This window comes from Erithacus rubecula (assembly GCF_903797595.1).
Source record: "Erithacus rubecula genome assembly, chromosome: 5".
In the NCBI taxonomy this organism is placed as follows: domain Eukaryota; kingdom Metazoa; phylum Chordata; class Aves; order Passeriformes; family Muscicapidae; genus Erithacus; species Erithacus rubecula.
In genome coordinates, this window is record NC_136687.1 from 6704185 (window position 1) to 6720957 (window position 16773).

The following is a 16773-nucleotide window of genomic DNA, read 5'->3' on the forward strand; positions in this document are numbered from 1 at the left end:
TTAAAAAGCAATCAATCAATCCTTAACATCCACACAGGAGAGAAATGTAGACACAAGGCTCCTGCCACAGACATCTACAATGAGATTGAACATGCTGATGAACTGCACTGTCTTTGCTGTTTGCTGGGGGAATGGCAAAGTTCAGCACAGGGACTGCTGATCCCCATCACTTCTAAAGGCAACAAGTACCCCAAAATGTGCCCCATCCCCCCTCAGCAGCACTGAGCAGGCTCTCCCAGAGGGGACTCTGCACTGTTGCACAGAGCAATGCCACACACGCTGCCTGTTCCCAGCCTCTGGCAGTGGAGCTGCAGCACCTCGGCTTGTCCGGCACTCACCGTCCCTGCGGCCGCAACAAAACAAAACTTCTTCACCTCCACAATTCCTGTCTGTGCCTGAAGCCAGGGGCACTGACTTCAGTTATTGCTGAATAAGTGATCTTGAAAAAGTGCTTGAATTGCTAATCACCTTTCAGCCTAGTAACTAATTGATAATCTCCAAAATAGGTAAATAATTCTAGGACAGCAGGCTACCACTACAGTTATTTAAACACTTTTGAGTTGAAAGAGGGATATTAATTATGATACTGTTTAACACAATATATCCAGAAAAGTTGAAAGTAAGAAGCAATGAAATTTTAATTTCCCACACCAAATAAAAGAGGAGTTACTGATAAATGAATACTTTTATTTGCTCTAGTTGTGCATGTTTGCTGTTTCTTGGATAGGCCATTGAAACCAAAACTGCTAAAATATATTGGCTAATATAAAATCACAAGGAAATATAATGAAAGAAAAAAAATCTCCCAGAGGTTCAGCCTGGGAAATTGTGACTGTTAGAAACTGATTAGAGGACATTTCCTTCAACTCTTTCAAAGCCATCACTCAAGTGTAATGCAGCATGCCTGTGATTTGTCAGCACAAGCTTCTTCTGCACTGTGTATGCATTCACACCTTGAGAAGTTAAAGCTTTTTTGAACTCACTTTTCAGAAGTGTCACATAACTATACCCCTTTGCAAAGGACCAGCCTCTTTCTGTACTGCAGCAGAAAAATGAGGTATCTTTATTACCTAAATAAGAGCTCAAGGAAATAATTTTGAAAATGAAAAAAACCTGCAAGCACAATTTCTATTTAAAAGGTCAAGACATTGGACAAGTTTGCACCAATGTCTATCTACAGTATAAGCTGGTAGTATTCCAATTAAGTGTTAACTCCCAGCATAAGCTTTCCTGGAAATCTGCATGGTGAGTTTATCAGGAAGTAATTACAAGGCTGCAAATCTTGGTCTCACAGACAAGGCCAGTGATCTACAGGAATTTAAGGACTAAGGAAGATTTGTCACCTTGGCCATGATAACAGAATCCTTCCACTTAAACAGAAGGCAAATATAGGAACTGTGTTATCTGTAGGATATTATGCATTAGTGATAAGTACAAATTGAAAATCTGTTTCTCTTTTGTAAGTCATACATAAAGATGATTTTATATCATCAGACCTGCAGAAAGAATTGATTCCCAATAGAGCATGGATAAAGCATTTGTAACACACAAATTTTTGATAATTAATGTTTCTTTTGGAAGTTAGGGTTTTTTTCGGGGGGAAAACAGAAAACACCCATGCTTTGTACTTTCAGTGTGTTAGATTTATTGTTCAACTATGAAGAAAATCAAGCCTGTATATTCTCTTAACAACAGGATTCACATACTTGTACTTCTATTTATTTGTATTGATATGGTGTCTCTATTTTTAATTAGAAAAGATCTTTAGTTTTTCTGTGACTGCATTTAACTGAACTTTAGAAAGGAAGCTGGATAAAATTGCCACGACTTATAATCCAAATTAGCTATTTTAAAATGTAGTGGCACTTTCTCTTTAGTGCTGTAAACACTGACATTAGGAAACTAAATCTTGTTTGTCTAACACCTTAAAGATAGTATTTTTTTCCACAGAAAGGCTGTAAACCAAGTAAAGTACCTTTATCACTGCAGACAGATCTCCTCCAGCCACCTCCAGCTTAAAAGTTTTAATCAGGTAATGATTAAGATTTTCATTACCAAGTACTTAGCACTAAATTTGCACTGTTCAACTGCTAACTGCCATGCAGCCACCATTAAACACTCACCTAAAAACACCAGCAAACTTTAACATATGAAAGTAAATTAAGGATCATGTAAAAAATAAACAGTCTGAGCCTTTCTGTAACAGATGGCTTAATTTCACCATTATCCATGAAGTATGATGCTGGTGTGTTTCCCCTCCCTCAATTATCATCTGTTTACCTTTGGCAGGGGTTGTGACAGGTCCGTCGCTACCAGGTTAATTCTCTGCCTTGTACACAAACACAGGTTCTCAGCGCTCCATAAATCCTTTATTGAACCACTGAAAGCTTGAAAAACCTGGCCATTACCTGCTTTACATTATCAGGTGCAACGGTTCATGAGAATATTTGTTCCTATTGTAACATGACGGCTGTTTAACGATTTGACCTAAAAGAAAAAAAAAAAAAAAGGAAAAAAAAAAGCTGGGTTTTCAATTGGCAAATTGCAAGCACATGTACTTATTTTGATGCAAGCTTAAAAAAAAAAAAAAAAAATAACCCAAGCCATACTTCCAGAAGAGACAGCCCAGATAATTCGCAGCCAGGCACACGTCGGTTCTTACAACGATTCGACAGCCTCCAAATTGTGTGCAGTTGCACAGAAAGTCAAAACATTTGGCTTAAATCAGGATTTTCAGAAAACGCACGTGTATGGTGGCTGGGCCAGCGGTGAGGAGAGCACTTTTCAGCCGTCCAGGAGGAGATAAATTATAATGCAAAGATATTTAAAACTAAACGCTTTTCGCCGACCTTTCGAGGAGGGAGGGGAGGTGGTTTTAACACATTCTTGCGCACCTGGGGACGGCTCACGGCCAGCATCCCCATACCCCAGGGGACATAAATAATAACAACATAAAGATGTTTTTTAAAAAGCGTTTCCCACCGGCGTGGGCGGGCCTGGACGCGCCCTCGCCCACCTGGGGGCGGCGAGCCCGGCTCCCCCGAGCGGGTCTGGCCCCACCTCGCCCTGTGGCCTCCCCTCTGTGCCGGGCGGCCCCGCTTGCCGCTGCCGGAGCCCCGCTCCTCTCCCTGTCCCCGCTCCGCTCCCCGGCTCCGCTCCTCTCCCTGTCCCCGCTCCGCTCCCCGGCTCCGCTCCTCTCCCTGTCCCCGCTCCGCTCCCCGGCTCGGCTCCTCTCCCTGTCCCCGGCTCCGCTCCCCGGCTCCGCTCCTCTCCTCGGCTCCGCTCCCCGGCTCCGCTCCCTGTCCCCGCTCCTCTCCCTGTCCCCGCTCCAGCCCGGCTCCGCTCCTCTCCCTGTCCCCGCTCCGCTCCCCGGCTCCGCTCCTCTCCCTGTCCCCGCTCCTCTCCCCGGCGCCGCTGCCGGCGGGCGGCGCTCCCGGCGGCCGCGCGTGCGGGCGGCTCCGCGCGGGGGGATTTGAAACGGCCGCTCCGGGGGCCGCGCGGCGGCGGCGGCCAATCAGCGCCGCCGATTTTTCGCGCTGGTTCTGGCCGGAGGAGGGGGCGGGGCCGCCGCGCAGGACCCGCCGGAGCCGCCGCCGCCGCTGTTGCCGCTGTGTCGCCTCGGCTCCCGCCGCTCCCCGGCACCGAGATACCGCCGCCGCCTCGCCCGGCTCCCCGGGGAGAAGGATGCGCTAGGGCACAGGTCGGTAGGCCGGGAGCGCGGCTGGCTCTCCCCCGCGGGAAAGGGGGAGGCACCCGGGGCACGTTCCCGCAGGCCCCGGGCGGGAGGCGGGAGCGGCGGGAGGCGGCGGCGGCGGCGAGGCTCGCCCGCCCGCGGGGATGCTGCCGCCCGGCCCCGCGCCTCGCCGCGGGCACCGGGAGCCTCCTCTCGGGCCGAGACCGCGGGCCCTGCCCCGCCAGAGCGCAGCGGAGCCGGCGTGGGGGACGGGGGGTTCCGCGGCGGGGCATCCGCGCCCCCCTCCCGCCGCGACGCTTCCCTCGGGGACTCCCCCTCCGCCGAGGCTCCGCTTCCCTCAAACTTACCGTCTCCATCTGCCCGGGCAGCCCGCGGCTCCCGTTCCTCGGAGGAGGGCTTTTTTGTTCGCTCCCCCCTCCTCCCCCCGTACCTGGCCCTCGCTGCGGGGCCGCGGGTCCCGCCGCCTGCCCCCCGTGCCCCCCGGTGCTGCCGCAGCATTTGTGCCGCTGGCTGGGCCTGACTCTCGGGTGGCGGAGGAGCGGAAAGGAGCGATGCCGAGTCCCGGCTGTTGCAGCTTCATCCTTTCCCCCCTGACCGCCTCCTCCTCCTCCTCGGCGCTGCGGGAGGTCGGGGGCAGCATAAAGGGGTGAAGGAGAGGTGCCCACCCGTCCCACCTCCCTCCCCGGGGAACGGGGAATCAATCAGTGCACATCGGAAAGAAAACCGGAGCGGGGGAACACCACCGATGGGAAGGGGGAAAAAACCCTCCCCAGGGTTTAAGCCGCCCCCTTAAGGGGTAGTGAGGCTGCCGATACCCCCCCGAGGCCGGGAGGCTGCGGGGGGTGGGGGCTGCTCCTGCCCCTTCCCGCCGGGTAGGACTGAGATTGAACGGCAGCAGGAGTGAATGTAACTCTGGAAATGTATGGAGGGGAAGCCATGTTTGATTTATTCCTCCACTAAACACTGGTGTGATGATCCTTCTACTTACACCCTTCTGCAGCCCATCCTGGACCGGTATGGGAGCAGAGCCTTCTTAGGAAAATGGAAAGGAAACATTCCTGCGAAGGCGTGCGGGCTCGTTGGCTCAATATTCATTAAGTACAAGAGGACAGGGCTCTTGTAACTTGAATTGATATTTGTGTGGTAAAAAGAGCCTGGGGAACTTGTATTCCCAAGGCCATAGTTACAGCTCATCTGCTGTGGCTTTACCGCTCTGGGGGTGGAGAAGGGAATTTGCCATACTTCTTGAACGTATTTATACTTGCTTTTTGGTTTTGGCTTTTTTAAAATATGTCGGCTGAAAGGAGGAGTAAACACTAGTAGAAGTACAGAGACGGTAAACACCATATTTAAACAGATTTCAGAGAAAATGGGCTTCTTGCAAACAGGCATAAGGCAAGCAAGAGGCTAGTATCAGTCATTGCCCATGTGTTTTGTGTGCATGAATATTTTCTTATTGATGTTTGCATTAAAATTGGTTTATGATGATTGTTAAATTTAGGAGCTAGTGCACTCCACACTGAGTAAGCTAAATAGGCCTGCTTAAAAAAAAAAAAAAAAAAAAGGAAGATATGTTTGGCTTTTAGCCTTTGCATACATCCAAGGAAGGTAAACACTAGGGTGGCAGTGAAGTTTGTAATGGATTTTGCAAAGAGTCCTTGCTGGTGACTTAAGCGAACAGATATATATATATATCTGTATCTATGTATAAGGTTACTAAAATTCCTTACACATGGAAAGTGTGGCTTCAGCTTCAAGAATAAATTGATTCTTTACCAAAATGTTCGTGTGTTAGTAGAATATCTGTAAACTTACTGCTGGAGCTATTATTTGCTTGTTTGCGGTGGAATTTCGCTTGGGAAATGCAGCATATCAACGTTAATAAACTCCTCAGTTTCACAGTGTGGTGAATTTGACTGTGGTTTATTTGACTGTTGGATGAAATAATTAAATTAAACCACTGTTTTGCAGGACTACTCAGGGCTCAGTACTTAGTGTATATGCAATTTTTGGTTGCTTCAGTAACTATATCCCATATATTAAATCATACATGGATTTTTGTCTAATGTGCAACCAACAGAAATTCTGACAGGTTTTTTCATTATGTGAATATAAATGCTCTAAATATTACTGGAGACTGTATGACTAGCTCTTGTGAAGATTATAGGACTATCCACCCTCATACATGCTTGGAAAAATCCAGGTATTAAAAGTACAGTAAAACCTACTACTTTATCAAATATTATTTGAAAATGTCAGAAGAAACTAGGTCATTATACTTTAAGGGTCCAGATTTAAGGTAGCTTAGAAGATGGAAAATAAAAATAAAATATATATTTTTTTAGAATGAATGTATGAATCCAACAAATGGCTAGTAAGAATTAAAAAAAAAAAAGTGTTTAGTGTCTGTAGGGCTACATGCCCTTTCTGAAGCCATTGATAGTTTTGCAGGTAGTGAGATTATTGCATTTAAATTACTGCATACATGCAATAGACTGGATATTACAGCAAAACCAACCCTGTTTGGGCTTAGACTGGAAGCAAAACTGGCTGTTGATGGGTGGCTTTCTAGTGTTCATAGTGAATATATACATACATGTGAGTTTGTGTCCAAAACACTGCATTAATAAAATAGCAAAGGGATGGTAAGAGGAGATTGTTTTTCAGTGTCCTCTCCCCCGTGGCCCTTTCACCTCTCACTTTTGCACTGAGCCTGTTTTTTGTTCCACCAGTGTCAGTGCATTTCCCAAGTGAGGTCTCGTTTCTCCAGCCTGATAAATGTGTTTCCTTGTGGTCGATCAGAGCCTGTTATTGGGGCATTTATGTGCATAAATGTTCACCTGCTCTGCTCAGATTTCTGTATCAAGGATCTGGTGTGTGATGAGTAGAAGATGCAAACAGAATTCTGGTCACTGCTGGTCGTTCCTGCTTATGTAACTACACAACATTTCTTAGGTTTTAAGCATGGAGGATGGTTTAATGCATGAAAATTGCATGTATTTCCTGTATAGAGCAAGGTAAAGGGCCAGGCCTTTCCTTGGAATAAAAATTAAACCTCTCCTCAAGAGCAATGTGCTGCACAGTGAGAAGTATCCAGTAAGTGGTGTTGCTGAAAACAACAGATTCCCTAACAGTCAGTAATCAGGCATGAATAAAGAACTGCCTGGGTGAGACTAATAATAATGCCATAGATGATGACTGCATGTTTCAGTGCTGTGTTGTGGCTGTACTATTTGAACTCTTTCATTGCTTTCCTGCAGAGAGAATTGAAGTGACCTTATGGTTGTGTAGATGTGATAGATTTGATACAATTCTCAAATCCAGCCTTGGGATGAAGGAATAATGGAGATCATAGAATTAGAGAATGGTTTGGGTTGGAAAGGACCTTAAAGATCATCTGGTTCCACCCCCCTGCCATGGACAGGGATACCCTGCACTGGAGCAGGTTGCTCAGAAGATCTGAGTGGATCAGGAGGTCCCATATTTCTAGGGAACATCATTCTCCAGTTAGGCTGTAGCTTTGAGAAATGTCTTCACCAAGGATGCACTGGAATCTTGGTGGTGTAAATAAGAGGTGGAGATGGAACAGGGCACCAGGATAAGTGCTCAGGTGGGGAAGTAAACAGAGAAAATAATTTCTCATCAGAGCTTGACAGGTGAGTCCAAATTTCCTTTGGTGCATGGTTGCAGAGGACTCTGGAGAAAGAGGGGCTGGTAAGGGCAGCCTCATTGATGTGCCAGTAGTCACCCTGCTGGTTGTAAAGTCATGTAGGTGTTTCAGTGGGTCAGTCAGCTATTTTATACAGTTAATGGTTATTTGGAAGGTTTTGATTTAGAGAACATTTTTGAAGGAAAAGAGAGAAACTGCCTAAATTTTCTCCCTTCATTGCACCTTCAAATTAGCTTCTCTATGACTTGCAGTCATTGAAGTAGCTGTATAAATGTATTTGCCTTTTTCCTGTCATTTTACACTGACAGAAATTACTAAAATTATACATCAGGTGTTATTTTTAAGGTTTTTATCGAGTTTGGCAACCTCTGTAATAGTTAATTCATATTTTCTAGCATCAGCAGGAAGAGAAGTTTCTGGAATATGTAGAAGGAAAATGTAGACCATACTCTATATTCTGCTGCCCTTTTGGTTGACTAGCAAGCTACAAAAATACTCAAAGTTCATGGTCAACACAAATACATACTAATATATATTAGTACCTCGTGATGATAAGTAGTGCATGATGGACTATGCATCAACCTTCCTGACAAGCAACTCTAAACTTTAGCACCAGATCATCTATTGACTCTCTGGTGCATTCATGAAGCAACTCCTGTCCAAAGCATACAGTAGATTATAGCATAAACTGAATTTTTTTTTAAATGCCTGTTGTGTGCGATAAACAAATACCTGTGATTCCTGGTTGAACCAAAAGCAAGATTTGTGCTGTCCTTGCTAATAATAAGAATAATACCACTGTATGGAAGTTGTTCTTATGGTACCATGATGTGATGAGCTATGTGTGGAAAGTGGGTGTTTGAAAATTTATTTGAAGGTTTCACAGCAATCATATTGCACTTAGTGACTATGGAAAAGTGAAGTAATAACCTAAAGTACTTCAGAGTTTTCATGTGTTGGGCAAAATGACTTTGCCCTGGGGCACCACTGGTGCAGGTTCTCATGTATGGCTTACTGTGAAACTAGTAAAGTGTATGAGAGATTTAAGCATGTTTTAAATTGCAAGGATTGCTCAACAGGTGATGGGTCTGTTTCTAGTTTTGTTCCCATCCTTTTAACTTGTCCTATTTTTGTCATAGTGCAAGATAGCAATTTGATCTTCTTTTGAACTTTGGTGTTCCACTCCCCAGCACAAATTGGAGCTATTTTATATTCCTATTTGGGTAAGGATACATAGGTGGCAAATGACTGGAAAACTGCAGTATGATGTGCTATTGAACTTGATTTCCATAGAAGTTTTACCATTTTTCCTCTGCTGTCTCTAGGATACTGTTGGTTTTCTGTGTCTTTTGGAGAAGCACAGGGATGTCTTGTTCTGTTGGCTGACAGAGATGACCATTTAACTGCCTTTGTGAAGTTTCTTTGACTTGTGCTTTATACAGAATACTGAAATATCAGCATCTCACATCCATGCTAAAATACACATTAAGAATGTGTTTTATACAGAATCACAGAATATTCTGAGTTGGAAGGGACTCCCAAGGACCCTTCAGTCCAACAGTGAAGTGAATGACCTGTACAGGGACTGAACCCACGATGTTTGGATTATTTAGCACCATGCTCCTGCTGAGCCAAGCTCAGGCTGTACAAATCATCTTCAAACGTGTTTGGCCTTGAATGCCCAAGATGAGAATTCCATGTTTTCTTTGCCAAAGTCAAAGAACGTAACAGGAGTGAGTTCTGTTCTGTTCTCTGAGTTCTGCCATAGTAAACGAGATATGCAAAGGAACAGAAGATGAGATTTCTGTGACAAAAAATATTTCTGAGAGAAAAGGCTGAGGTTAGGGAAGATCTCATTAGAAATGTGATTTAAATGCAATTTTAAATATTTTGAAAAGCCACTGATTAAAAAATAAAAGAAGGATTAGAAAGAATATGCAATCATGTAGCCTTCTGTCATGGTGTTTGGGACCGTTTCACATATATATATTCATTCTCATAAGCAGAAGTGTAAATATTCCTGCTGTGGCATGGGTTAGTCTGGAGCTAAGGTTCCCAAGATCATGTATCAGATAAATCAATTGTGGATCTTGCCAGCCTTGGTGGGCTGCCATCAGAGCAAAGATCCTGACTGCACTGGCACTCAGAAACATCTAAATTGGGGAGTTATCTCTGTACTAAAGAATGCCTAGATTCTAGTCTGATAATAAAGCCAGAGGGATTTGAGCCAAAGTAGGAACCTTGTGGAACAGTGTAGGGTGGAAGATGTGAATATGGATCATTTCCCTATATGGAGTGGTTGCCAACAGCTTTCAATCAAATACTTGAGAACGAAATGAATGTTGTGATTTTTCTGTGAGTGCAAAATGCAGACTATCAGAAGCTGGTTTATAGTAGCACTCCTGAACTAACTAGAAACAAATGCTGGGATTAAATGTGGAATGTGACTGAAATTCAGCTGTAGTGCAAAAAACAAGTTCCAGTCATAAAATGTGTAGCTGAAAGTGCATGTGCAATATATTCATCAGGTGAAAGCCTAGCTCAAAATGGTAGTGATAGCTGAGCCTTCAGAAACTGCAAGTAAGGAGAGCAACTGCAATTGCTTAACACTGCTTATTTCTACAGTCAGAACTAGATTTTCCCATGAGAAGTATGTACAACAGAATTTGTCCAAAGGACTAAATTTGATAAGACAGTGAAGTAATGCACAAAGCTAGTACTGTGCTGAAAGGAAAGCAAAAAATTGTAAGAGATATCCACTGCAAACCTCTCTACACAGAAGTTTTGGAAAGTAGGCAGGAAGGAGTTGTTTTGTTAGACAGGGAAATGTTTTATCTTTCTGTCTTCAAGTGGAATGGGTAAGGTACACTATATCTACAGAAACCTAAAACTCAAATTCCAGACCTTTTACCTCTAACAGTTACACTAATCACTTTCTGAGAGATTTTTTTTTATGAAGATGTAGCAAAAGAAATAAAAAAGAAATTAAGAGCCCTGAGAATTATGGTAATGCATTTTGGCAGGAGCATGGTAAAGCTCCAGCACAGGGAAATACTTCAAGTAATGTCCAAACCAGAAAGGCCACTTCATAGCAAGTAGTTAGATTTAAAAAGTGTCTAATATTTGAAGTCTCAGGCCTTGTTTGAGTGTTCCTGGCATACATCTGCTAGTTCTGTGTGTGTGTGTTTTGCCTCAAGGTAATTCACTGATAGAATTATTAATGTAGTTGCATGTAAATGGTTATGGTCTGTGTGAAGTGGGTCAGAATTAGGACACTGTGGCCAGGATCACATCATAGTCAGTTATGTTCAGATGTGGATATGTGCAGTTTCAGTGAATGGTGCATATCTGTAAGTAAAATTCTGTAGTGCCATGGAATCAGAATTAATTATGTGTGAACTTTACCCTCTAGAACTTTACCTAATACAATGAGATGTGAAGCTGAATGTCCTGGGTGAAAAAAATCAGCTACTTGCACATATTACCTGTCCACATTAGAGAGGTGTACTGTGAGTGCAGTGTGTTGCTGCTTCTGTAAACAGCAGGAGCTGTGGCCAAATACTGCTCTAGGATTATTATGCTCCCTCTGTGTACATACAGCTGGCCCTTCCTAGTGTTGGCAAAGCCTCACATATCACCAGTGTCACTGCCACTTCCTAGAATGATTCCAGTGCACCAGGCATGCTTCTGGCATTTAAATGCACCCACTTGGATGAGCAGGCTTTAATGCTGTGGTAGACAGAGAGCAGACTTGTCAGGGTCTGGGCAAAATGATTGTAGCCTCTGGATTAGAGTTAGTTGCTGTCTGGTCAGATCTGGGAAACACTGATTTCTGTAGCAGTGTAGCAGATTACAATTTGTTAACACTGCAGTTTGATTCATTACCTATAACATTTTGTAGTGTCATCCCAGGTTTGATTTTTCCTTCCTTCAATTCCCTCAGAGTTTGCACGATCAGAAATTTTCATGATTCTCTTGGTGAAGCTTAAGGCAATTGGTATTCTGTCACAACTACATATGGGAATAAGGGCAGAATCGTTGGCCACAGTGAAGAGGAAACAGATTACAGTGTGTTTTATCTGCAGCACTGAATATTATGTAAGCTAGATTATCCAGATCCTGAAAGTGTGGTGCAAGGAGCAGAGGTGGGATGCTGACAAAAAAAGGCAGTATGGGAAATTAAAATAGTGATAGACCAGGTGAAAAAGCAATATAAATAAAGAACTCTGCACCAAAGTGCTGCTGTTTGTGATTGTGTGATTGTGTTTGGTTCTTTGTTCCCAAGCTATGCAGATGCCTGGTGCACAACCCTGGCCCACCTGAAAGATAGAATGAATCATTTCATTGGTGAGCAAAGACCTAAACTGAGGAACTATTGAATTGTTGAGTCCTATTTTACTAGAGAGTGACTATTCCCTTTGGAGCTCTCCAGGACACAGAAGAGTCTTAGGTTTGGGGGCTGCCTTTTTGTATTTATTAAATATTGGTGGTATATTCATTAGTTCCTACCATTTTAGGCTCCAATGTTCCTCCCTGCTTATGTGCAGAGGAGAAGTCATTCTTTTCTGTATCATCTGGGGTCTCACCACAGTGGTATGTGTAGGGTCTCTTCAGACAGAATTACAACATCTTGGAAGAATTTTATTTTACTCAAATGTATCTCATTGCTTCACCCACCTCCAGCAGCAAGAGTGGAACTGACAACATTAAATTTCTGCAGCAGTGGAAAAAAAATATTTCTGTGATTTTCAGAAAAGGAACTCCTGGGGAGGAATCCTCTTACAGAATCTCATAGCCTTGTCCACAGAAAAGGGTTGGTTGCAAAAGCTTTTCCCAAGGAAGAACAAGAAGCCAAGTCCATCCATTTTGTAAGCTTGCTTTCTGCAGTAGCAGGTGGCACTTAAAGGGAAGAGATTGCTTTCCTTTTACAGTTCTTAAATGTACAAGTTGGTATTACCTATTGTCTTGATAAGAAGGCAGTAGATACTTGTTTTGGTTCATGAAAATAGGCTGTGACATTAAAGTTCAGAAAATTTATCCATCAGGGAAAAAAAAGCAAATTAAAATAAAATTAGAGATGGATACTCCCCCCCCCCCAAATACTTAGTGGCAAGTAATATTGGGTAGTAAGTGCAACTGTAAGCACACTAACTTTTTTCACAAAGTTTTTAAAATGTGCTTTATCTTGTTATATCTACTGAAAGATTAATGAAGTTTTTTACTTCAGGTGCTTGTAAATTTTTAGAAAGGTTTGGTATATTTAAAATTCTGTCTCAACTACTACAGTAAGGATTTTCCTCATGAGAGATGATGCTTTTGAATTTTCTGGCTAAAACTAGATTGTGACTACTTTTGGCTAAACTTGCAATGCAATTTTTAGTTGTGTTTTCTTCTAAAATAATATTCTGTTTAGATCTTGTAGTAATTTTTCATTGTTTTAATCTAGTGAAGAACAGTTACAGTGTACTACACAATAGTAAATACTTATCTGTTCCAATTTGATATTTTAGGGGTTTTATACAAGGTAATATGAGTAAGCATCCTCAAGTTTTCAAATGTATTAGCAAAAAAGTGTTGTAATCTTCTTAATCTCGTTAAGTATTTTCTGTCATTCTGATCTAAAAATAGGAATAACATTTTGTCTTAAAATTGATGAGACAATGGAGGACACTTACCAGAAAGCAATCAACACAAAAAAAGCAGCAGCCATCTATTAGCTTCTTAGTGCCAGCTGAAAGCCTGATTTGTAAGTAATAAAAATAGATTTTGTGGATAAAGTTTTCTTACTGTGAATTTGCATTGAGGTGTGTCATCCTCCCCTTCTTTCTTCATCCCTCTGTGTCCATCCCAAGTAGTTCACCAGATTAAGAAAACTCTTAGACAAAATAAAAGTGGTATTTAATAGAGATGCTTGTTGGTGGTTACTTACTCAGTTCCCTCCCTTTGGCAGAATTGAAAGGAATGGAGTATTCCATTATTTCTGACACACCAGAAAAGCATCTCTGAAATGACAGCAGATGTGGAAGAAAGACTAATAAATATCACATGAATTATAGTGGCCTGGACAGTGAAGGAGGGATCTGACATGCACAGTAACTCTATTTGGCTCATGACTCCTGTCAGATGATGAACTTTCAAGTAATTAATACATGATTTAAAATGTCTGCAAGATAGTTTGCCTTATATAGAACCTGTTTTCTTAGCATGAAAATGTGTACAAAGCTACTGCAAAGCTGTCCAGTTGTCATTGATTAAAAATCCTAGAGACCTTAGTCTGATAAGAAATCTTCCTTTGCATACTGAATGCTATTTGTTCACATGCCAAAATATCATGTTTATTCAGCAGACTCCTGGTTATACTGTCTTTTCCCTCCTTTGTTAGTGAAAATGGTACTTGTTGGGTCACCAGACATTCAATATGGGACGATACTGGCTTAAGCTCATTAGCTGCTACTAGCGTGTGGTGCTTTTGTCCCTCTTCCTTTCCCTGCCCTCCCCCACTTTCCTTTTCAATAGATACAGAGTCATCTAGAAAAAGATAAGGGATTGCTTTTGCTTCTGTGTGATACCCTGTCCAGCCATGAGTGCACTAGATTTTAGCTACCAAATCTAATTGTATGCTCAGCTGCTTCAGGACCATACTTGTACAACTTGAATTAACCAGATCTTGTCTGTGATTTATCTTATTTCATTCTTTAATGTCTTGCCTTCTAGATCTCCTTGCATTAATTCCAAAGTCACAGCAGCACTGCATGTTTGGTGGTTATTTTCTCTCTGCCCCTTCTCTGCTCTGAGTCCTTTTCTCACAAAGGGCCTGGTCTTTTTCTTCTTCCTTACATTGTTACTGTGAAATTTTGTAGACTAAAGGTGGTGAAAATGTACCTGGCTTCAATTCTGATCTTTCCTGAAACTCTTTGTTATTCCCATGTGTAGATTTTCTAACTTGTTTCCTCTACCCAGATCCCATAATGTAGCTTATTTTTTACAAAGACTGAGATGTGTATCACTAATTTCCATCCCACTGGTTGTCCTAGAGATGGTGACTAACCTGCAAATTGCTGTCTACATGTCTCATCTCCCCATGGGATTATATTTTCTGTTAGGTACTCACATCTGTTATCTTAGCCCATTATTCTGCCTCTTACTTTGAGCCTCTACTCATTTGTCTCCATTAAATCTTTGTACAAATGTGGTCTGTTTTCCATGTTTTGTATTCTGTATCTCCTGGTTCTGATATCTTACAGTTTCAAATTACTGCCTTTGTCTTAATTTTCCCATTTACTATTGTTGTGGGTACATTATTTCCTTTTACCAGTATTTACCTGGATTTGTTGTGTCTAGGCTCCAGTGATTAGAGGAGCCTTTTCCAGTGTTTTCACCTGTTTTCAGTGACCTGTATTAGTGTGAATCATTAACTGAACCTTCACCCACTGAAGTTGTTGAAATCTGTGTATCTTCAGATGGATCAGGCAAATCAAAATAACTGCTAAAAATTCAGGGTCTTTCACTGCATGGTCTTATTGGTCCTTTTTGGGGGGTTTATTTTGTTTTGTTGGGGGGTTTTTTGTTTTGTTTTGTTTTTGTGATATGGGGTGCATACTGTTAGGTTTATTAGCTAGAAGGAGAATGATTTGATTTTTTTAAGCCATAGTTTTTAACTTGGTTATCTAAGGGTCATTGTTCAGACAAGGCTTTGAGGAGTTCGATCAGGCTTAAGCAAGGAGTTGGAATACAGGATCTAAAGAAATCACTTTGGCATAGAGGATCTAAATAGAGGATCTAAAGAAATCACTTCCAGCCTAAATTATTCTGTGGCTATGGCGATTTTTATATTTTAACATTCTTCAGATACCTGTTTTAATTCATCCAGTGTCCCGAGATCGAGTGCAGAGGTAACACAGTCTCACTGGATTATTTACTGCTTTATTTTGGAGATGTGCCTCAAGCTTGATGGCTTTGTAGCTTCAAGACGTATATGAGTAAGAGTTGTTATTATTAAGCAGCACAGAACAAATCGTGGATTAGAAAATGCAGACCCCGAAATCCATCCCCTGATAATGGATCCATCCTAAAAACCGCTCCTCCGCCGGGATGAGCCCGGCACCACTGGAGGGCGCTGCGGAGCCGCCCGGCTGCCTGCGAGGGACCCGAGCGCCCGTCCCGAGCCAGACTGCTCCGCTCCTTCCCATTCCCTGGGAATGAGCACTGACTCAGCCACAGTGCAGCATTCCGAGCGCCCGTCCCGAGCCAGACTGCTCCGCTCCTTCCCATTCCCTGGGAATGAGCACTGACTCAGCCACAGTGCAGCATCCCGAGCGCCCGTCCCGAGCCAGACTGCTCCGCTCCTTCCCATTCCCTGGGAATGAGCTACTGACTCAGCCACAGTGCAGAGTTCCAGCTTCAATCCCAACCAAACTGCTCCGCTCCTTCACATTCCCTGGGAATGAGCACTGACTCAGCCACAGTGCAGAGTTCCAGCTTCCATCCCAACCAAACTGCTCCACTCCTTCAGATTCCCTGGGAATGAGCTACAGATGCAGCCACAGTGCAGAATTCCAGCTTCCATCCCAACCAAACTGCTCCATTCCTTCAGATTCCCTGGGAAGGAGCTACTGATTCAGCCACAGTTAGGTGTCTTGGTTATTTTGTTCTTGGTTTTGGCAGTTTTTTTAAGGAATTCTGCACTCCATAACTGTGTGACGTGCTTCCCAGCAGGTTTGCCTTTTGCCCAGAGATCTATAGATTTTGTCATTAGTTGTTTCTTAAGAGAAATAAGGTTTTGGTAAAATCTGCTGAATCACAGCTTGAAACACTGTCACGTTATTAATTGGGTCGAGAGTTTGTCTCGTGTCCGTGTTTTCAGAGATGTTGTGAAAGCACATGAATTCTCTTTTGGTTTAGTCACTTGTGCTGTTCTGGTTGAGTTTTGAGTTTCCTTTTATCTCTGATTCCTCTAAAGAAGAGTTAATATGGTTGGCTACTTTCTACTCGTTTTATCAGAGATTTTGTTGATAATTCAGACTTCATCTGACTAAAGAAAGATTAGAACTTTTTCTCTTGCAGATTCACTTGGAATTCAGGTACACTTGCTGTTCTTGCCTTGTTTAATGCCAGATTTTCAGACTGCTGTTTGTGCCTGGAGAAAGCAGAATTTTCATCTGTCAAATGAGTCTATATAGCTTGTGTGGAAAGATGCCCTTTTATCTTGTAGATATTTTAGAGCAGCATGTTAGGTAGATGGGAGCATTTGCTAAGGAGTGATGGAGTTTCGATTTTTAACTTTTTTTTTCCTGCATCTTTGTAAATGAAAAGGTTTCATGTTCATCAGCTGCTTTGAATTCAGGCTTGACATCCTTAAAAAGCTTTGCCAGGCTACAGCAGTGCTCAGTTATGAACATGTTTACATTGC

General features: G+C 42.8%; 1 protein-coding gene across 1 annotated transcript in view; it reads left to right on the plus strand.

The window, feature by feature from the left end:
• NSD2 (nuclear receptor binding SET domain protein 2) overlaps positions 1 to 16773 on the plus strand; it is a 99056-nt gene that overhangs the window by 21130 nt on the left and 61153 nt on the right.